Source organism: Hemicordylus capensis, chromosome 5, assembly GCF_027244095.1.
Source record: "Hemicordylus capensis ecotype Gifberg chromosome 5, rHemCap1.1.pri, whole genome shotgun sequence".
NCBI classification, from domain to species: domain Eukaryota; kingdom Metazoa; phylum Chordata; class Lepidosauria; order Squamata; family Cordylidae; genus Hemicordylus; species Hemicordylus capensis.
The window spans coordinates 144,029,831-144,052,659 of record NC_069661.1 but is presented as its reverse complement, the minus strand read 5'-3'; the positions used below and the strand labels follow the sequence as shown (position 1 = coordinate 144,052,659).

Here is a 22,829-nt window from a genome sequence, read left to right as displayed (position 1 = left end):
GCATGGTTTGGAGAATTTGGAGAGAGAGAAATTCTTTTCCCTCTCACACAACACTAGAACCAGGGGTCACTCCATGAAATTGATTGCCAGGAGGTCTAGAACCAACAAATGGAAGTACTTTTTCACACAACGCGTGATCCACTTGTGGAACTCTCTGCCACAGGACATAGTGACAGCCAACAACCTGGATGGCTTTAAGAGGGGTTTGTATAACTTCATGGAGGAGAGGTCCATCAATGGCTACTAGTCGGAGGGCTGTGGGCAACCTCTAGTCTCAAAAGAGAGCCAGCGTGGTGTAGTGGTTAGAGTGCTGGACTAGGACCAGGGAGACCCGAGTTCAAATCCCCATTCAGCCATGAAACTAGCTGGGTGACTCTGGGCCAGTCACTTCTCTCTCAGCCTAACCTACTTCACAGGGTTGTTGTGAAAGAGAAACTCAAGTATGTAGTACACCGCTCTGGGCTCCTTGGAGGAAGAGCGGGATATAAATGTAAAAATTAATAATAATAATAATAATAATGAGGAGGAGGAGGAGGAGGAGGCAGGATGGCTCTGAGAACCAGTTGCAGGGGAGTAATGGCAGGAGAGAGGGCATGCCCTCAACTCCTGCCTGTGGCTTCCAGCAGCATCTGGTGGGCCACTGTGAGAAACAGGATGCTGGACTAGATGGGCCTTGGGCCTGATCCAGCAGGGCTGTTCTTATCTCTCAGCATACTCCAAGTTAGTTAACGCTGACAATCGATAGTCTAAGGGACATTGCCTTCTCTTTGTGCCAGAAGCCTCACTGACTTAGCCTGCCTTCTTCCATTCCGAAAAAGGATGACAGCAAGCTTGCTATTCAGCTTTGCAAACCAGCCAAGGAGAACAGGTATACAATGGCTCCATCCCTTTCTCCGTCTCTGTCATCCCTCATCTCTCTCCCCATCCCTCTGTGCTAAAATCCTCTCAAGTTGCTATCCATTGGAATTCAGTACTATTCTTAAGGACTAGCAACCTGTAGTTGGCTATCTCCCAGAGGCCCAAGATAGAGATCTCAATAACTGCCTTTCTCTTGTAAATTCATGTTCTTAAACTTAATCTTGTTTTCCAAAGACTCTGTTATTTATTTTTATTACATTTATATCCCGCTCTTTCTCCCAGAGCGGTATACATAGTTATGTTTGTCCTCACAACAACCCTGTGAGGTAGATTAGGCTGAGAGATGTGTGACTGGCCCAGAGTCACCCAGTGAGTTTCATGGCTGAGTGAGGATTTGAACTCAGTTCTCCCAGTCCTTGTCCAACACTCTAACCACTATTCCACACTGGCGTACTCCCTTCTGCATACCCGGGCACTGAAACTGTCTTTACCCCCATCCAATTTTCTGTCTACCTTAAGCAGCAACATGGACATATGCACATTTGCACCTAATTCAAGTAAATCTTTCTACTTAAGCCAAAGTATAGTCACAAAGCATGGTAACAAATATTGTAGCAAATCTAAGATGGAAGAGAAAAATCCATGATGGGAGACTCAATTACTCCCTGTCTGTGGTATTTGGGAAAGATGCTGTGAGTGCAAAACAAACAATAGCCTCTCTGTGGCTTGAAGGTTGGACATGCACAGTATCTATAGAAATGCATCAAGTCTAGAGTATCGTGATTGGTCAATGCTTGTCTTAAGATGTACAATGTACAGGCACTCATTCTGACCAAATGTATTTGCATAACTGATAAGGCTTTGGTATATGACCTTCTCCTTAATGTCGTTGCTGCTCCGAGGCTTTGGAATGCACTCCCTAGTGAAATAAAAGCCTCCCCATCTCTGACAATTTTTTAAAAAGTCTTTAAAGACCTGTTCAACCAGGCTTTTAACTGATACTGTTTTAATTGTTTTTAATGTTGTTTTAAAATATATATTTTTAAAAAAATTTAAATTGTCATATTTTAAATTTCTTGATTTTGTTTTTAACTAAAGTTTTAATGCTGTTTTTATTTTGTTGTAAACCATCCAGAGACATAAATTTTGGGCAGTATAAAAATATGTAAAACAAATAATACATACATAAAATAAATATAATCTGTAACCACCATTTTGTGGGATGGTTCTTCTCTCACCCTGGTGATTAATGAAGACCATGATCAATAAAGCTTTGAATCCGATGCAACGGTGTGGCCTCTGCCTATAATCAACCCGTTGGAGATTTCTCCTACACAATCACACATAAGAGCAAACATGGCAAGTTCACCAGTACAAATTCTTCACTGCTATTTGAACTACAATTGTGGTACATCAAAAATATTAATTGTGGTTTAATATGTATTTTAAATTAAAAACAATTTATAAAAATAACCTACATCAAAGATATCATGAGTTTTAATCATAATTTCTAGTTATAGTCTACAAACATGTTAACAGCAGTATATGGAGATGAAATACAACAGACCTGATCAATCCCATACATGCAGCACACAGTGTCAAGCCTTTGCCCCCCTCCCGCTCTCTGTAGACGTGCAAAGACATTAGGCCCATTCACACATTATGTTTAATACCCATACGAATATACAGTGCACACAGATGCAGATCTGTATGCAGGTACGGTCATTCACATGTTAGGTTGAATGAAGGTATAGCAGTACACTTCTTGTCTGTACCATACATTTGAAGGGCCTATATTAAATTCACTTTTAAAATGAACCCTGGAAGTCATTCATACAAATAAATGTGCAAGTGTGCAAGTGTCTGTACACTCATACAGCATAATGTCTGAATTGGGCTAAGGAAGGCTGATGAATAGAAGATTTGGGGTGATGCAGTAGATCTGAGCAAGGAGGAGTCTGGATATAAATGCAAGGGACAGGGGAGAGTGAAACCAAAAGTGAACAAAGTGAAACCAAAAATGAACAAAAAGTGAAAGTGAAAAGTGAAACCAAAAGTGAACAAAATGTGTTCATGCAGTCCTGAGGAAGTTTCCCTAGTGTATACAGGTTGAGTATCCCTTATCTTGACATCCAAAATCCAGACACCACACTGTTACAAAAACAAACAAACAAAAAAAAACCCCGCCTGCAGCTTTAACTTCTCACTGAGCGGAGCCCTGACGGAAGTGTGCTTATGTTTTTTCTTTTTCTCTGGACCCGCCTGGTTCTTTAAATGCTTTGTCTTCTTCAGCGCTTTTTTGGGCGGCAGAGCGGCCATGACGGGGGCTGCCATGGGAGCCGAAGCTACGGCTGCTTCGGATGCCTTAGGGAGACTCACAGCTGTGGTCCCAGTGAGTGAGGAAACAGTCGGGACCTCAGAGAGAGCCCCTTCCGACAGGGAGCCTCTCAGGGCATCTCCCAATTGAGAAATCTCCATGGATTTTAAAGGTACAAATCACCAAAAGGCAAAGAAAACTGGGGAAAAAAACTAACCAAAAGCCAAACAAACCTAAACGAATGAGGAAAGGGGAAGGAAAAAGAGGAAAACGGCGACTCTCTCCCCCCACCCCCTTGTACACAGTAGAAAGGAAGTATAAGAATAAGGATCGCCAGAAAAGGATAAATGACCGTAAAAGGGTAAAAGCCCTAAGGCTCACAAGTAAGAAATCACTAAAGAGAGCTAGCAGCTCAGAAAATCCCCCCTCCTCCACTCCCTGCTCAGTTTGGCACCTGCTTTGTCCCATGCCCAAGATATGTCATTACGCAAATATTCCAAAATCCTGAAAAATCCGGAACACTTCTGGTCCCACGCAGTCCAGAGAAGGGATAGCCGCCCCATAACAAATTGTTCTCTGGGTGGCTCACGACACATTAAAACATCCAACACACACACACGAACACAACACAATAAAATACAAATGAAATCAATTTTTAAAATCCCAAGAGAACAGAACAGTCTTCACGTGGCATCTAAGAGAAAAAAGTGATGGTACCAGGTGAACCTTACTGAGGAGGGATGGTTGCACCGTAAACAGGGTGCAACCACAGAAAAAGCCCTCTCCCTAGTAGCCATCTACCTCACCTCGTTTGGCATGAGTGCTCAGAGCAGGGCCTCCAAAGAAGAACTTAAGGTCTGAGTCAGGACATATGGGGCAAGGCGCTCTCTCAGGTAACCAAGTCATTTAGGGCTTTAAAGATTAGAAGCAGCACTTTGAATAGGGCCCAGAGACCGACTGGGAGCCAGTGCAGCTGACGAAGCACTGGTGTAAAGCGCTCAGTCCCAGTTAATAATCTTGCAGCCCTATTTTGTACCAACTGCAGTTACTAGACTGTTTTCAAAGGCAGCCCCAAGTACAATGCATTACATCTAAGCAAGGGATTACCAGAGCATGGGTAACTGTGTCCAAGCTATCTCTCTATCCACTGTATCCTCCACTGTACAAGGAAAACGCCTATAACAGGGCAAACAGCAGCGGTGTGGGGGGGGGGGGGCAACTTTGATTGGAAAAACCTCATGGGGTCAGAGATTAACCCTTTCTTCTTACAGCTCGAAAATGGGCTCAAGTGGCTGCTAAATGCATTTTTGCAACAGAGATGCATTGTCCATTGTCACATCACGTTCTGCCTGCACGTCCATGTGCCTTTCAAGCAATTCAGAACAGTAGGCTTCTACTATGTGGTTCCTACCAGTTCATTACCTGAAACACTAGTGATATGGGATTCAAATGTTTTCTAGAAATTTGCTGCTGCCCCATTTTCCACAGAAAGTTCTCAATTTAAGTGAGAACATCTAAAAGTGTACCATTTCCTAGAGTTATAGTAACATAGAACATTAATACAATACTAGTTAAATTGAGCCATAAGTGGATAGTCTTTAAAAAACGTCTGAAAAAAGCTAAGCACAAAATTAAATGCATACACAGAGTGGCCCCATCCCCTAAGGGGAATATCTTCCATTGCTCACATGTTTCTCATTCAAATGCAAACAGGGCAGACCCTGCTTAGCAAAGGGGACAATTCATGCTTGCTACCACAAGTCCCAGTTTAAATATCACAACTTGCTGGGTGACTTCAGGCAAGCCATTCAGAATCAGCCCCCTCCATCATCTGCAATATAGGGCTAGTAGTAGTGATCTAGCCCCCAATTGGACAGTGGGGAAATGCTTGACTAACAAGCAGAAGGTTGCCAGTTTGAATCCCTGCTGGTACTTTATCGGCAGCAACAATATAGAAATATGCTGAAAGGCATCATCTCATACTGTGCGGGAGGCGGCAAAGGTAAACCCCTCCTGTATTCTACAAAAAGAAAACCACAGGGCTATGTGGGCGCCAGGAGTCGAAATCGACTTGATGGCACACTTTACCTTTGTTAGTGACCTACTTTAGAAAGAGTTCTTTCAAGGATTACTGAGATAATGTACTTAAAGTGCTTTGAATGTTCTGAAGCTCAATATACATATTACTGGGGATCTTTCCTGCTATACAAATGCCAGACAGACTATTACTAGCATCCATGTTGATCGCCAACTCCTTCAAGCTACATATTGGAATAATTTAAAACTAAGTTTAGAATAATTAATGCCTCTCCTTTCCACTTGTTCTCTCCACCATGTAGTTCCAATCTGCAAGAAGCATTCTCAGGTAGAGTTTAAACACAGCAAAACTGAGAGAATGGCCAAGGAAATCAAGTGCTACATCTTGAGCTACATCATCTTGACTTGGCTTCAGGGTGGATGAAAATCAACGATATAAAAAATAAAAAAATAAAATCAGATTTTTAAAAATTTAAATCAGATTTTTTAAAAAATAAAATCTTTTTGAGGAAAAAATCTATCTAAAGGTAGGTTTCTATTTAAGATACATTGTAGTCCAAAGGTTATTCATCACGAAATAAGGATTCATTTTTAATTATGTAGCATGAGGCTCTATATATGCAATGTTTAAATTTTTTGGTAAATGAATTCAATTAATCCATTCACAATGTCATGCTCTTCCAGAGGTTTCTGTAAGACTTATTTTGGGCAATTTTTCTAACTAGAAGAGGACCAAAAATGAAACCTTCATCTGGTTGTAAATATTAAGTTGTAAATATTACCAGCAAGAATGAGTCTTTATGTAAAAAACCATGATTTAAATCTAGTCTTACTGACTAGTGATTTAAATCGTGATTTAAATCAAATCCACCCTGCTTGGCTTAAACTTGGTAAGAGGCAAGTCCATAACTGTGCTATATCAGTTTTCAGGCAGAAATACAGAAGCAGAATAAGGACTGAGGCTGTGGCTTTCACCACAGGCCCACTCTATGCCATGCAGAATCTAGTTAGTACTTACAGGTGACCAAAGAGTCATTTGACATTTTCAAGGACTAGGATAACCCTAAGAGAGAGCAATTTTCAAACTCTGCACATCAGCCTGTTGGCTTGTGAATCTTCTGCACATAAGCCACAAAAATACCTGAATGTTAGATGGTTTCCAAGTATAATATAAAGAACAAGCTCTGTTTATATGGGTTAAGGTGTCACCATTGCACATGAATCAAGAATGTACCCTAGAACACACCTAACACTCTGCTGCAGCTACATATAGCTAGGAAGACATCTTGACCACCAATATCAGTTTTTCAGGAAAGAGCTTCTCACTGAGGAACATCCCTTCCTGTCCAAACAGCTTCCAAGTAACCCCAATCTTCTTCAAAACACAGTATGAAAGCCACTGCTGGAGAGAGAGTCTTGTTATTCTTCTATCATTTCCTTCACATTTAATTGAAACAAGGACTTCACATTACTAGCAGTTCAGTATGGAAAGAGCAGTAAACATAGACGTCTCCAATGTATAAAGAGCTGGATGGTTCAAAAGAGCAGGAGTGGTGTGCTGTCACAAGCAATATGCATCAATACAGGTACTCCTGCAATGGCAGAGCGAAATAAGTAAGGATGTGCACAAATCAATTTTTTGAGATTCGGTTCGATTTGGTTAGTTATTTTGTGTGTTACCATTTATTTATTTATCTAACCAACCAACCCACCCACCCTAACCTAACCAACACACATGTCTCTGGGCGGTTTACAAAATAAAAACAGAAAGTAAAACATCAGTTAAAACAAAAAGTTTAAAACGTTACATCAGTTTAAAAGTTTTTAAACAATATTTTAAAACAGCATAAATACAATATTAATTAAAAGCCTGGATGAACAGATGCATCTTTAAAGACGTTTTAAAAGCTGTCAGAGATGGGGAAGCTCTTATTTCACTAGGGTGCACATTCCAAAGCCTTGGGGCAGCAAAGGAGAAGGCCCATCCCTGAGTGGCCACCAGGCAAGCTGGTGGCAAATGCAGATGGACCTTTCCGGATGATCTCAGTGGGCGGTGGGGGTCATGATGAAGACGCCGTTCTCTTAAATACCCAGGGCCCAAGCTGTTTAGGGCTTTATAGGTTATAACCAACACCTTGTATTTTGCCTGGAAACATATCGGCAGCCAGTGTAGCTCCTTCGATACAGGAGTTATATGGTCTCTCCGAGATGACCCAGAGACCAACCTGGCTGCCGCATTCTGGACCAGCTATTGTTTCTGGACTACATACAAGGGAAGGGAAGAGAGCTGGTCTTGTGGTAGCAAGCATGACTTGTCCCCTTAAGTTAAGCAGGACCCGCCCTGGCTGCATATGAAAGGGAGACTAGAAGTGTGAGCGCTGTAAGATATTCCCCTTAGGAGATGGAGCTGCTCTGGGAAGAGCATCTAGTCTCAAAGTTCATTCCCTGACATCTCCAAGATAGGGCTGAGAGACATTCTTGCCTGCAACCTTGGAGAAGCCGCTGCCAGTCTGCGTAGACAATATTGAACGAGATGGACCTATGGTCTGACTCAGTATATGGCAGCTTCCTATGTTCCTAAGGGCAGCCCCACACAGAGCACATTACAGTAATCCAGTCTGGAGGTAACCAGCAGATGTACCACTGTTTTGAGGTCATTCATCTCAAGGAACAGACGCAGCTGGTTTATCAGCCGAAGCTGACAGAAAGCACTTCTGGTCACTGCCTCAACTTGGGAGAGGCTCGGATCCAGATGCACCCCCATACTGCGTACCTGTTCCTTCTGAGGAAGTGTAACCCCATCCAGAACACACAGATCAAAATTGTCTCTGGAGTTCCAACCCCGCACAATGAGTACCTTCGTCTTATCTGGATTCAGTCTCAGTTTGTTATCCCTCATCCAGCCCATCACCGATTCCAGGCAAGCATTTAGGGAGGTTATGCCCTCTCCTGATGATGCTGACATGGAGAAATAAATTTGGGTGTCATCAGCATATTGATAGCACCCTGCACCAAATCTCCTGATGATCTCTCTCAGCGGTTTCATGTAGATGTTAAACAACACTGGAGACAATATGGAGCCCTGAGGCACACCATACAATAGTTCAGATTTTGAAGAACAACAGTCTCCAAGGGACACCATCTGGAACCTGCCCGAGAGGTAGGAGTGGAACCACCGCAAAGCAGTGCCTCCAATTCCCAACACCCTCAGACGCTCCAGAAGGATACTATGGTCGATAGTATCGAAAGCCGCCGAGAGGTCCAAACAGACCAACAGAGTCACACTTCCTCTGTCCATTTCCAGTTGGAGATCATCCATCAGGCTGACCAAGGCAGTCCCCACACCATAGCCAGCCCGAAAGCCATTTGGAAATAGGTCAAGATAATCAGTTTCCTCCAAGACTGTTAGGTAGGGAGGGTGAGTGTTAGTAGTATTAAAGGGAAAAGTCCTCAACATATGTTATTAGAATAGGTTTGTGATTTATATGGCTTAATTTTCAAATCTGATAAAGGATTCTCAAGTAAATGTTGCATAGCACTGCAGCCAATTCTATACAGTTTATTCCAAGTAAAGCCTTAACGGCTTTACTTAATGGCCAGGAGCACTTTCTATCAACTTTGGTTGATACGACAGCTGCATCAGTTCCTTGAAGGTAATGATCCCAAAACTGTGGTGCACCACTCATTGTTAACTTATCGGCTTAACTACTGCAATGTGCTGTGTCGGGGGCTCCCTTTGTATGCTGTTTGGAAACTTCAGTTAGTTCGAACACAGCAGCCAGCTCGGTCTCTGCGGTTTCTCAGAGAGACCATATTATGCCTATTTTAAAACAACTGCACTGGCTGCCGATATGTTCCTTGTCAAGATATAGGGTGCTGGTAATTATTTATTATTTATTCAATTTATATACCAGCCTTCCAAAAATGGCTCAGGGCGGTTTAAAGCCCTAAACACCTTAGGACTGGGTTACCTGGGAGAGTACTTTCTCCAGTATGATCCCCAGCACACTTTGAAGTCATCACAAGAGGTCTGTCTCTGGCTGCTGCCAGCCCACCTGGCATTGACTCAGGATCAGGCTTTCTCTGTAGCTGCTCCTGGGCTCTGGGATGTGTTCCCCATGGATATTAGAGGCTTCAGAGTTTTAGCAGCCTTTTAAGGAGTCCTAAAAACTAACCTTTTCAGCCTGGCCTTTAGTGAGTTTTTAATTTTAAAGTGGTTTTAATGAGTTGTTTATCTGTTTCTATGTTTGTAAACCACCTAGAACCATCTGGGTGAGCTGGTATAAAAATGTACAACAAATAATCAACTCATTGCGGTTTACTCCCAAGTAACCGTTGGGTGCATAGGATTGCAGCCCAGGGATATATACCAGAAATGTTTATATTGTGAGAAAGGGAGCAATAAGGCTTGCTTTTAAAAAGAGAGTATGTATGTATGTATGTAAGTATGTGCATATTTGTGAGAAGAAAGGATACTAGTGGGTGATGTGTGTGACCAAGTACACTGTGGTATGTTCAAGCAGTGTGAAACATATGTATGCAAGTGCTACTACAAACAGGCGCTCAAAACTTCAACTGCTCCCCACTTTAGTTGATCTTCTTAGCCTAGTCATCTTGGAGTGAGGAGGAGAAGGCAGAGATTGCAAGAATGGGGAGAAGTGGAGGCAATCCTGATAGAAGAAGGGAAAGAAGAGGTAGGGGGACTTTAGAGAAAGAGAGGACACTGCTACTTTCCACAATGACACCTACAATTAGCCACTCTAAGGGCATTATTCCTGCCAACTAATGGGTGAATTTTGCACTAAATAGCCAGCTGCCAAGTGCATGATTGAGATTTTGATTCAGCCAAGTAAACAATTTTAAATGGTGTCGATTCCTCCTGTAGAATACAGGAGGGGGTTACCATTGCCATCTCCTGCACAGCATGAGATTATGCCTTTCAGTAGCATCTTCCTATATCACTGCTGCCCGGTATAGGTGTTTCCCATAGTCTGGGAAACATACCAGCGGGGATTTGAACTGGCAACCTCTGGCTTGCTAATCAAGTCATTTCCCCACTGCGCCTTACAGATGGAGAAAACCATGGGCTGGTTCTTAGGTCCAATGTAGGGTTGGACCTGCCATACTATTAGTAGTATGATCCTGCTGACTTGGCAAAGAGGCACCTTTTAACATGAGAATAATTGTGATTCTCTTTATTTAGCAGAGGGAGAGTAACTGGCCCTATCCACCCACAACACAATACCTCCAGTGACCGTTGCTGGTCTCTCTCTTAGGTTTATTTTTTGATTGTGAGCCCTTTGGGGACAGGGATCCTTCTTATTTATTATTTCTCTGTGTAAACCACCATGAGCCATTTTTGGAAGGGTGGTATAGAAATCAAATAATAAAGAAAGAAAAGAAAGAAAAGAAAGAAAGAAAAGAGCCCAGGCACAAAGCATCTGCACCTCTAGTTGGGCCCAGCCGTCCCCCGCCCCATGCCGGCATCATGCCCGGCTTTCTGGCCATCCCCCTGGGCCAGGCCGGCCCACTGCTGCTTCCTCCGTGCGGCTGGGCCAAGGCCCGCCGCTGCTGTCTCACTCCGGCGGGTGGGCCAGGACCAGGCCATCCCGCCACTGCCTCCTGCTGCCTCCTCCCAGCCAGCAGGGCTTTGCTCCTCGGCCACCCATCTCCTTGCTGTTATTTATTTCTCCCCGCCTCCACCTCCCACCACCTCCTCCCAGCCGGCAGGGCTTAGCCCATCAGCCCACCTCTTCCGGCTGGTGGGGCTTCGCCTGCCAGCCCTCTGCCTCCTGGCCGCCACCATTATTTCTCTCAGCCTCAATGCTGGAACTCTCACACACTCTACAGCATCTGCACGCTAGTACGTGATTGCTCCCCTTACCCACTGCCACAGCCCCCACTCACCTCAGAGATCTCTCCACCCTCACCTGAGCTGCACTCCTGCTCCTCCTTCTCTATCCCTTTACTCCATCCCACTCACCCCTCAAACGGCCAAACCCTATCCCCAGAGTCCTCCCCACCCTCACCCGAGCCCCGCTCCTGCTCCTCCCCACAGGAGCAGCAGCAGCGGTTGACTAGGCAGTTCCTCGCTGCTGCTGCCACCACCATGGCTGTTCGTTCCCGTCAGGTCGCTGACAGGCCCGGGCCTATCCCTTGCCTGCCTGCCTCCCTCCACCAATGGCCTCAGTAGCCCCAAACAGCAGTAGTGGTTGACTGGGCCCTTCCTTTCTGCCAATAGGTGCTACCATGGCTACTCATTCTCCTCAGGCCACTGACATGCTCCAGCCCTGTCCCTCGTCCTTCCTTCTGTCTCTCTTCCCCCTCCCTTCTTTTTCTCTCTTTCTCTCTCCTCTACTTGCTCTTTCCCACTCTTTCTTCCCCTTCCCCTCATGTTTTTTTCCTCTCCCTCCCTTCCTGAGTTAACAGATCTTGTTCATCTTGTTTCCTCATCTAATTAACACAACAGCAGCCTCCTTCTCCTGAAGGGACTCTTTCCTCCTTCATGACCCATCTTTTCACAGACTCCTGCCCACTATCCTTTTATAGATAGATTCTTCTCCTCTAGAATCAAGAACATCTTCTGACCAGTAACAGTTGCAGTCCAACTGACCTTAACCATCACAGGCTCCTCCTCCTTATATGCATATGGAATCCCAACTGCCCAATCACCACGGTGCCACAGGCTCCTCCTCCCTATCTGCATATGGAATCCCCACTGCCCAATCAGGTGCTTCTGCTTGCAAACTCTGTCAGCCAATCACCTCCTTTCTGCCACGTCCCCACACGGCCCATCTCAGAGAAATAAGTATATAGATAGCCCCACCTATGGTTATCCCAGATCCTCCCCATCTACACACACACCCATCCCCAAGAGGCAGAAGCCACCATTGTATATAAGTATTTCTAGTGGGAGGATGTAGTTCTTGAGGGCTGGGCTTACATTCCCACTCCATCACCAAGCTTTCTGGGTAACCTTGTGCCCATCACTGGCTGGGTTCAGATGTCATTCTAAACCATGGTTTAGCATTACTATTAGGAGCCTCAGCCTCATGCACTCCCATCCCTCGTGGGCATGTGAGAGAAAGAAATCCCCATCTTCCATGACCAATTTGATATTCTAGCTTGTTCAAACTACGGCTGGAACAAGCTAGAATGTGTTGGTTTGTGACACGATACCCAGCAACAGAGGTTGGAAATTTCCTAACCCTGATATTTCATACCAGAGGTATGAAATTTCCCCCAGGAGAGGGGGAGCATGCAAGTCCAAGGCTCCTAATAGTACCTTAACACTAAGCCAGCATGGCATCTGAGCTCAGTTCTCTCAGGCTGACCGACCCCACAGAACTGTTATGAAGGGGAAGAGAGGGAACCTATGTATACTACTCTTCAAGGCGCACAGGAACACTGGGATGAGAGCGCAATATCACACACACCCCACTACTACACTAGAGCACAATGCAGTGCTCCATAACTTTGGGGTGGCCTTTTCTCTACTCCAAAGGAGCTAGAAGTACACGAAACAGTGCTAGACTTGGGTCTACCATAATCACATATAGAAGAAGAAGGGGGGAGGGTCACAGAAGAAGACTGTGCAGTGCTAAACCCACCCCACATGCCTTAACTCCCCCAGATGGTTTACCTCCAACAAGTTCAGATATTTGAACTGAACCCCTCGGAAAAGGGGCTATGGGAAAAGCAGCTGGCACAGAGAGGGTTTTGCTTCCCTTCCCACCCTTTTCCGATCTCGCCCCAGTTAAAACATAAGAGAGAATAACAGGAGCACAAGGCCAAAATTTCTGCCACAATCAGGTCCACAGATCCACCAGCTTTACCACAAGCTATCACTAGCTCTACTAATTTTTCACACATATGTTGCAGGTTGGTCACCTATGGTTTACAAAAGAACAGAGAAAACACTTAGTACACACATTTCAAGAGGAAAAAGATGACAGAGCCTGGAAGAAAACAAGCAGCTAGATTTCCATAGATTGGAAAGCCACCAAGAATGAGTTCAAAGCTTTTTGATCCAGAAAATTATGAATGTATTGTGTCACTGAGGTCAAAGGCAAAACTCCAGCAGTTTTTAGGAAGTCTAGAGTGCACACCAACATGCATGTCTCACACCAATTTCATTTATCCCTTTTTAGTTATAGTAGACATACACATGCTGTGCGTGTGCGTGCATGTCTGCTGCAACTATCTAGCTGCCCACCTGCACCTTTTCAGAATTACACTGTCATCAAAGCTCGATGGTACTACTGAAAACAGGGACAAGGACATTTTCTCAAATGAGAGGTTATACACATGCATGCACGTGCATACACACTTCCCCTTAGTCTAATACAAAACTCTCTACTCCAGACTTATGAAAACTGCGGGTGCTATTCCACAGGCCATTCTTTATTTTCACACTGTTCTAATACTATTTTTAAAATTAAAAAAAAATTAATGCAGATTTCAAAGCATTTAATAAAAACAGATAAAGCATTACATCCTAGAAAGTTGAATCAAAGAGTAGCAGAATATGGCCATCTTCCTTTACTTTGTAGTAATTATTGCTAGAAAATAAAACCAGCTTAAGAGCCAAGGCTTTTAGGTGGTCCCTTAGAACAAGAATTCCTTCCCAGATGTTATAGCTTTTTAGCCTTATCTGGATGCTTGAACTATCAAATGCTGTTCCAGCAAAGTACTTCAGCAACTGGATGGTAGAATTCTAATAAACTAAAACCTCATTTTTCTCTTCCCACTGCTGACTTTCACAGTCTTCCTTTGAAGTCTCTGCCACTGTAAAATCCACAACAGACGAGCAACACGTGTTATCAAACAACACTGAATGCAAGACCAATATTGCACAGCAAGATGCTTTGTTCAGTAATCCTGGATCCTAGAAAGCATTACAGTTTCTTTTGTTGGGGATAATCCCATTTTTGAGGACATTATTCAAGTAAATAGGACAGACTAATTTAAAAATTGTGACTTGATTAGATTTACTGAGTACCTTGTTTAATTCTACAATCCCTTCTCCCTTTATTCTCTCCCCACTCTGTTTCCCAAAGTTTACAGAATAACACTCAGCATTTTTAGTACATTTCAAATATTCAAAGCATTTCATGTATTAGCAATTCTTATGAGTTCATAGCTCAAGAAAGATTTTAAAGAAGACTTCTCCACTCATGCTTTCAGATACTCTGCTGTGCTAACTCCCCCAGATGATCCTTCCTCTGCATTTCTAATTCATTCCTAGAAACATGCAATACTTTTTTGCTTATGTGTTCATGGAGGACATACACAAATGCTTATGGAGACTGGAAGCCAGTGTGGTGTAGTGGTTAGAGTGCTGGACTAGGACCGGGGAGACCCGAGTTCAAATCCCCATTCAGCCATGATACTTGCTGGGTGACTCTGGGCCAGTCACTTCTCTCTCAGCCTAACCTACTTCACAGGGTTGTTGTGAGGAGAAACCCAAGTATGTAGTACATCGCTCTGGGCTCCTTGGAGGAAGAGTGGGAAATAAAATGTAAAATAAATAAATAAATAATTAGAGTAAGGAACAATAGTGATTGTGGACAACTCAATTTATAGTCAGTTAAACTACATAACGTATCAGTTACCCTCCCCCACCCCCAAGAAAATCCTACTTTATAGTATGTTGTTTAACTCTAGTAACCTTATCATACTGTATCTCTAGGTCTATATATTAACTATCTACGTTTATAAATAGCTATTTGCATGGTCACCTATGGTGAGTGAGAATCAACTGGACACTTAACATTTTAGGCCAACTGCATGTTGAAGTTCACTGAAGCAAATGAGCGCTGGTGCTGAACCTCCCTAAAATCTGGGGTACCATCCATAGCTGTCCTCAGTCTAGAACAGGGCTGCTTGCTCCAAAGTAAAGAATCCTAGAATGCTACCCATTGTACTGCTTTACATAAAGCTTTTTCAAGCATCAAAACAAAATCAAGCAATGTATTAAGTACAAAAGACCCTTCCTTCAATTTGGTATGTGGAGAACAGGAGTCACTAGTTAATAGTTTTCCTATTCCAATCAAGTCTCCATTTCAGATAGCATTAGTCTTTCATCCCAGAAAGTAGTCTGCAAAATCTGTATTAGGGTCACACAGACTTTATTTGGAATGGAGTTTCAACACCGCATACTCCAATGTGCAGGGGGAAAGCATAAGTAGAACAAGATGTTCTAGTAACAACTAATCTGCCTACTTTCCTTTCACTATCCCAACTGGACTAAATTTGGTACAGATGGGTTAGGCAGCTCACAAGTTAGCCCACTTGCGTTTCAAACGGGTATGTGTCCACAATCTTGAATTGGGTTGGGTGATATCATCATAAACTACACCACTGAGATGTCCCCACATTTGGATGTGGGAATGTACCAGATTTGGTTCATATTGGTCCAGGCATTGTGAAGTTGTTGGGGCTGGACACACGCATGGAATGCCAGGTGATCTCATACGCCTTTTTAAAAGTCAGTTTAAAAAAAAAATGACCCCGGCATTCATATGAAGCCCAAAGCTCCCCTTTAGGGGAAGTGACTGGACTTCCACAACCATGCTTACTGCAATCAGCATGTGCAGATTCCACATATGCTCTTGAAGGAAGACTACAGAGTTTCTGGAGGTGGAGACCAAGAAGTGACTAGGTCACAGCTAAGAATGTCAACAGAGGCGTAGATGGGTCTCAACCAATAAGATCCCTAATCAGAGTCCCTGTCAGGAGAAGACTGAGAGGGGCTGTCTTAGTGCTAAAAAGCTCTGTGGATCCCTTTCTCCCCTCCCCAAACCTACTGAAACTGCCCAACACTTTCCAGCAACAAGTGTCACAATAGCCAAGAGGTCCCCATCAGTGTTTCCTAACCCTAACCCAAGCAAAAGCCATTGCAGCTGGAGATTCTGGGAGTTGTAGTCAACCACAGCTGGGAATCCCTGTTAGAGGTAACACTGGTGCCCACTCTAAGGTTTTTACAGAGGTTTCAACTTGCTCAAAGCTGCCCACAACGGCCAACAAATTCAAGTTGTCTTGCAATGCAGCATCAGATTTAAAAAACCAATGCAATCTTCAGCTGTTTCAGGACAGAGTGTCCAGAACACAAGTAATAGTTCCACTCATTTCAGTGCTGGGCCAATCTCACTTAAAATACTGTGTCCAGTTCTGTGCACTGCAACAGAACTGCAGTGATGACGGATCTGAAAAACTAGTCCTATGAAGAAGAGTTGAAGGAGCTGGGTATGTTTAGCCTGGACTTGTTCTCTGTTTCTCCTGAGTTCCGGACCAGAGTTAATTGGTTAAAGCTACAGGGAAGCAGATTTAAGCTAGACATTAGGGGAATTTCTTGTTTGTCAGTGGAACAGCCTGCCTTGTGCAGTGGTAGGCTCTCCTTAAGCAGGAGGTTTGAAATCAATGGACATCCACCAGGGATGCTGAAGCAATTTTCTGCTCTGAGCAGGAAGGTTGACCTCCAAGGTCCTTTCCAACTCTATGATTTACAAACTTAATTCCCACCACCACCCCCAGCAATTGTATGCCAAATGCACAGCTCTGAACCTATCCAGTATTACTTTGACAAGTACTTGACCATTTTTATTTAGATCTGGGAGCCAGCCCAGAAGTTTAGGAGACAGAGAATGGACATTTGACAAAATTATCAGACTTAGGGATGGACATTGTGGAGGGAGAGCTTCTCTTTGTCATCTTTACAAACAAGATATTTTGAACAGAAACAGGGCTGTTTGGGACAAAAGCTTTTTATTAAACATCTCTAGCTCTGAATATCCCAGTCTAGGCATCATAGTTAAGTTTCTAGGAGCCATGGCACCTTGGCATCTGTGATTTATCAAGCCCTGCTTTACTATTTATTATTTCACAAGACTAGCTTTGTGGTCTGTTTTGCAAGTGTCAACTCATTTTAAGGCTTTAAACAGCAAAAATACTGCATGGCTACATCTAAAGTTCTGTATAATCTAATATTCTGTTCGTAACAATGGTGCATCATATGCCTCTGGGCACTGACAAGGGTATGAATGAGATAAGATTGTTCTCCCCAGCACCTGGAATGCAGAGGCATCCTGCCACTGAGCATAGAGGTTAAATTCTAAGTACCATGGTCAACAGTCGTTGATAAATCTATTCTTTGCAATACCAACTACGATTATTTCAATCAAAAACGGAAATAGATTGCTCGAGTTCTAATCCCCTGAGCTTAATTTATTTAGAGTTCTAGTCCATCCCACCTATAGTGTTCAGGGATTATAGTTTATATGGCTAAGGCACACAAAACAAACAGTAAAGGAGTTCTGCGAGTTTGAGGCAGCTTTAGAAATGCTTTTCTTGAACAGATCTCCTCCATGCCATGTGGCAAGCTGCTTTTGAACCTGAAGGGAATTTCAAAAGCCATTTGTGTTATTTGTTTTATTTCTACCCTACTTTTAAAAAAATGAAAACCAAAATCACTCCAGTTATTGCATGGGGGTCAGTAATGCTGTTCAAATTTCTTGTACAGAATGCCAACAACCAGACCATGCTAGCACAAGTCTCTGGCACAGATTTTATAGATATTGTATCTTGCCAGTATTAGAACAGCTCCACTGGTTTCCCAGGCGAGCACAATTCATGGTGCCGACTTTAACCTTTTAAGTCCTAAACAGCTTGGGGCCAGGGTATTTCAAGAACTGCCTGCCCAATATGAAACAGCCTATGCTCCAAGAGCATCTGATGAGCACACACACCCGAAGTTCCCCCACCTGCTGAAGTAGACACGTGGCAACTTGGGAACACGTTCTCTCTGTAGTGACATCCCATTTTTGGAACACCTCCCCTAGCTTAGTTTGCTTAGAACCAAGTAATTTTTTTCTATTCATCCAAACATTTTAAGTTAGTATTTTAACTTAGCATTGTGTGTCTTATTGCTGCATTTGAATTTTAATCAGTTTCTATTATGTTTTATCAGGTTTTGGCCCCCCACCCCACCCTTTTAAAAACTGATTCTATGCTATCCTAGTTCTTCTCTGGCTTTATTTGATTTGGTTTTTGTTTTTAGGAGGCCACCTCAAAGAGACTTCTGGAGAGACAGGATATTAAGTTATTCAGTATAGAAGTGCTTTCTCTGGAACACAGCCTATCAGACACCAAAAATCCATACCTTTAAAAACCTTATGCACAGATACTAAAACCCAACCCAAACAAACAACTCTTCAATATTTCCAGTGCACAAGGTGAATATTCCAAGGGTGATTAACAAATATATTCTTAAAAATACAGTTTATAGAGGTTTCAAACTATTACGTTCTTCCTCAGAAAATTTCTCTCTCTTTTTTTTATAGCTAGGAGTGTAGCATACTGGAACTTACAAATATGTCTCTCTAGCTGCCAAAAAGACAGTTTGTTCAAAGAGCAAAAGTTTAACACAAATATCCATCGCTTTTTAAGAAATCCATTTGTTTTTCTGCAGCATTGTTTTCCTTTTTGTGCATGCACGGACACACTGTTTCCAGCTGCCGCCTTTATTTTGCTTACAATGCTTTCAGTAAAAAATTCAGACAAACCTCAAAGAGGATAAGAGTTCCATAACTGAGCCAGTCACCAAGACCACTTGTGTGTCCCTGGTGGGTCCAAACATGGTATGTTGTGGATCTGCATAATTTAAATAGGAAAACTGTAGTTAAACTGCCCCACAAGAGTGATTTGTGTATGGAAACAGCTGTAATGCCCAGATTTCCATGGTGGATCAAGAACCATGCACAAAAAACAGGTGCACAGATGCACACTGAGACTCTGGATGTGTTGTACTTCATGAGGTGGATGAGGGCATGCATTCCCATCTCTACTGTATGGAGAAGGAAGACAGGAATGCACATCCTCACCTACTGCCTCTAGCTGTATGCAGATTATCAGCACAAGATTATTTAAATAGAGAGAAGATAACTTTCTTTCACATTCCTGTTTAAACGAAACAAAAGATACTTTCTGTATAACCGCTTTGAGATTTTAATAAAAAGCAGTATATAACTCGAATAAATAAGTCTACTCTTCCTATGTTCATACAACAAAAGGCGGCAACCCCAGATTAATTTAGTATAAGGGCAGCAATGGCATTAGAACATACCTTGAAAAGTTATGTATTGCCAGAAAGCCAGCTAGTCCAATTGTAGCCCAATTAAAGTTCAGACATGCACATTTTATCCCACCAAGTCAAGGGTATAAACTAACCAGACTGGAAAACTTCAGTACTGCAATCCTACACAGAAAAAGAGCAAAATAATTCCAAATGTCAGCTGGAAACCCCATCTTTATAGAAATCAATGGACAGTAATTTACTTACTGTCTCTTCACAGTCCAGTGCACATTTAATTTTCACTAGTAGCAATGCTGCCTAAGCATGATGCTGAAGCACAAGGCAGGTTTCATAACTTCACAGCTCAGACAGATAGCATGTTTTTGTGAAGGATGCAATTACTTTCCAGCAATATTCCTTCCCTCTCCCCTCCCAACTCTATGCAGCCATGGTGTCTCTTCTGTCATCCAATGCAGGATGTGATGGGTGCAATTCTACAGGACATTTCCAAAAGCATATCTCCCCATACTGCAGCTTTATTTATAAAAACATAACTCAAACCCATACACAGTATCAATTTAGCAAGGAGCTCTGCTGGTCATATCAAACTGACATCCGATTAAGGGAGGGGGGAGAGCTCCGGCGGGCAGCAGAGGATTTGGAGTTTAGAACGAACACACACACACCCTTTGTGCCTTCATCAATGAGTCACAGAAAGTCATCAGAGACCTTTATAACAGAACTTGCTGCCGCATCAACCAACAAATCAAAATCCATCTAATGTGACCTTAAAGTTCAACCCTTTCAATTGTCAGACCAAACAGGATGGATTCGAGCCTGCTCTCACTGCGGCTCCACTCCTACGCCGACAAAAGCTACTCGCTCACGCAGCCCAATCCTATGCATGTTTACTCGGAAGTCTCACCGAGTTCAATGGGGGTTCCCGATAAGCGTGGCGTGCACAAGACTACAGTCTTAACCCTTTGTGGGGGGATTAACCATCGACTTAATCATCAATGGTTGAAGGGGCGGGGGAATCAACAAGGCGCCCGCGCAGCATAAAGGTGTGCTAGGGAGTCTGTCTCATTTTCTTACGAACGAGAATTAAAAAGGAATTATTACCCCACTGCCTAGAAGTGGCCTCCTCTCACCCAAGGACACTGAAAAATCAAGTTGACGAAGTATATCACGACTGGAATCCTAGGCGCAAGCACTTGGGAGTAAGGCCCACTGAACTCCGTGGTACGTACTACCGAGTCGATCGGGCTGCGGGTGTTTCTTTAAAGACAGAGAGGCAGATGTGCAAATGGAAGGAAAAGGGGAAAGAGGACCTGAGGAAGGAAAAGTATGCAAAACGGAAGAGTGGAGTCCAAAAAGGGAAGACATCAGGGATCCGGGAGAGAAAACACTGCAGGAAAGAGGGTGGGCAGAGAAATCGGAAAAGGGCGAGGGACGGAGAGAGGAAGGGGAAGGCAGGCAGGCGGAGAGAAGCAAAACCCTACGAGAGGGAACGAAACGAAGGGACGTATGAAAAGGAGGAAACGACAGGAAGGGAGACAGACGACTGGCGGGGGGCCGGGGGTGGGGAGAGAGAAAAACGCAGCAGAGCAGACGAAGAAGAGGAGCAGCAGCGGTGGGTGGGGAAAGACAGACTCGCGGGGTGGGCGACTCGAACTCCAAAGTTTTCCCTTACCGCTTTTCTACGGCAGAATCCAGCTAAGCCGAGGAAGGAGGCGGCAACGACTGTTGCTCCCGCCACCTCTGGGATACTGCAGCGGGCTACTCTCCTCGCTGGGCTGGAAAAGGCGAGCCCGGCACCAGACCGCCTCCGTCCCTTCCCTACTCCGGGCAGCCAGAAGCGCCGAGCGCAGAGCGGTGCAGCTTCGCCTTCTTTTCACCCTTCCCAACGAGCGAGAGAGAAAGAAGGTGCTGCGGAGTCTGGCGAGGCAGAGACAGCCAGCCCCCGTCTCCCTCCCTCTCTTGCGGTGCTCCAGGGAAGTTCCCGTCTTCCTTTCCCTCCTCACTCGTCAGTAGCGAGACGCTGAGCTCGCTGCAGAGCTGCGGGGCGGGCTTTGCCGAGGGCACGGGAGTTTGAGGCTGGCTGGTTTGCTTGTTTCCCCGCTCTCTTTGGCTAGTGGCGGGGCCCTGGAGGGCAGCTCCTCCCCTTTCCTCCACTCTGCGCGGTTCCAAAGCTTTCTCCGACGACCGTCCTGCTTCGCTTCAGCTCTCTGGTTACAGTAGCTCATCTCTCCGCCTCCTCTGCCTCGCTCGCACACAAGCACTCATCCTCGCCTTCTCCAGGAGACTCCGTGTAACGGAACTGGGACACTAGCACGGCATTGTGGGAGCTCTTAAAGCAGCAGCGGGGGAGGGCTGGTTCACACATGCATGCCTGAGCACTGCATGTGACTAGTTACGCGGTTCGTTACATGGTTCACACGTGCACTTCCATGGTTCACTCGTTCACACACGGGTCTACAGCATCGAATAACTATTTGCGCGTGTGAAAAGGTCACCACAGATATAAGCTTCTATGGGCAGAATTTTAGTATTGCCTCAAAAAAACCGAATGCTTTTCAGTTGAGTCATTTCAGATATTCATCCCCGGTTGATCAAGTATACAGATATGTGGGTGTATGTATGAACCAAGCCTTAGAGTTCTTAACACATTCTTCTTTGAGGATAGTTCAGTCACACAGGCATGCATCTCAACTGAATTCTCATATCAGGGGTCCAATTCAAATATTCAGTTTCACTACCTGTGCTGAGGGGCTGTGAATAATGTCTTGGTGAGCCTGATGTGCTTTATTTATTAATTAATTTTTTTGTGTATACCACCTCTTCCAAAGACTCTAGGTGGTGAGCAATAACAATAGCAATAACTTCTTTTTTAAAAATCAAAGGGCAAAAGCCTGATGAAAAAGGTAGATCTCAAGAAGAGCCTTGAAAGCCACTAAGGACGGAGAGGGCCGAACGAATCGGGGGGGGGGGGGAGGGTGTTCCAAAGAACCAAAGAAGAGGGGTGTCCACAGAGAAGGCCCTTCTATGGGCCCAGGCACCGCATACAACACCTGGGCCTGGGACACTAAGGAGGGCCAACTGAGAAGACCTCACAGGATGGGATACAACTGGCCAAAAGAAGCGATCCTGGAAATATACAGGTGCTAAACCCATAAGGGTTTTGTTGATGAGAACCAGCACTTTCAATGGACCAGGGAGCAAACAGGCAACCAGTGCAGTGACTGTAAAAGAGGTGTAATACTATCAAATCTACAGCCAGCCATGAGGAGGCGGGCCACTGCATTCTGGACTAGTTGAAACTTCCAAATTGTTTTCAAAGGCAACCCTTGGTAAAGCGCATTGCAGGAATCCAAGCGAGAGGTAACAAAGACATGTTGCCAGGGCCTGCCGGTTGAGAAAAGGCCGTAACTGGCGAACCAGCTGAAGCTGGGCAAAGGCATCCCTGGCCACGACCTCCACCTGCTGTTCAAGCAGGAGCTGCGAGTCCAGAAGGCCGCCATGATCACGAACCGTCTCTCTCAAGGG

At 44.2% G+C, this 22,829-nt stretch overlaps 1 protein-coding gene across 2 annotated transcripts in view; it reads right to left on the bottom strand.

Moving 5' to 3' along the window:
* The window catches only part of RASSF8 (Ras association domain family member 8), a 146,199-nt gene extending 124,580 nt beyond the window's left edge, over positions 1–21,619 (bottom strand). Inside the window, exon 1 of one of the 2 annotated variants that reach the window (XM_053255222.1) lies at positions 20,977–21,619. The gene's annotated coding sequence lies outside the window, so the exon portion shown is untranslated. The remainder of the gene's footprint in view (positions 1–20,976) is intronic. The other variant, XM_053255220.1, reaches the window with a different exon arrangement.
* Positions 21,620–22,829: the final 1,210 nt, after the last annotated feature.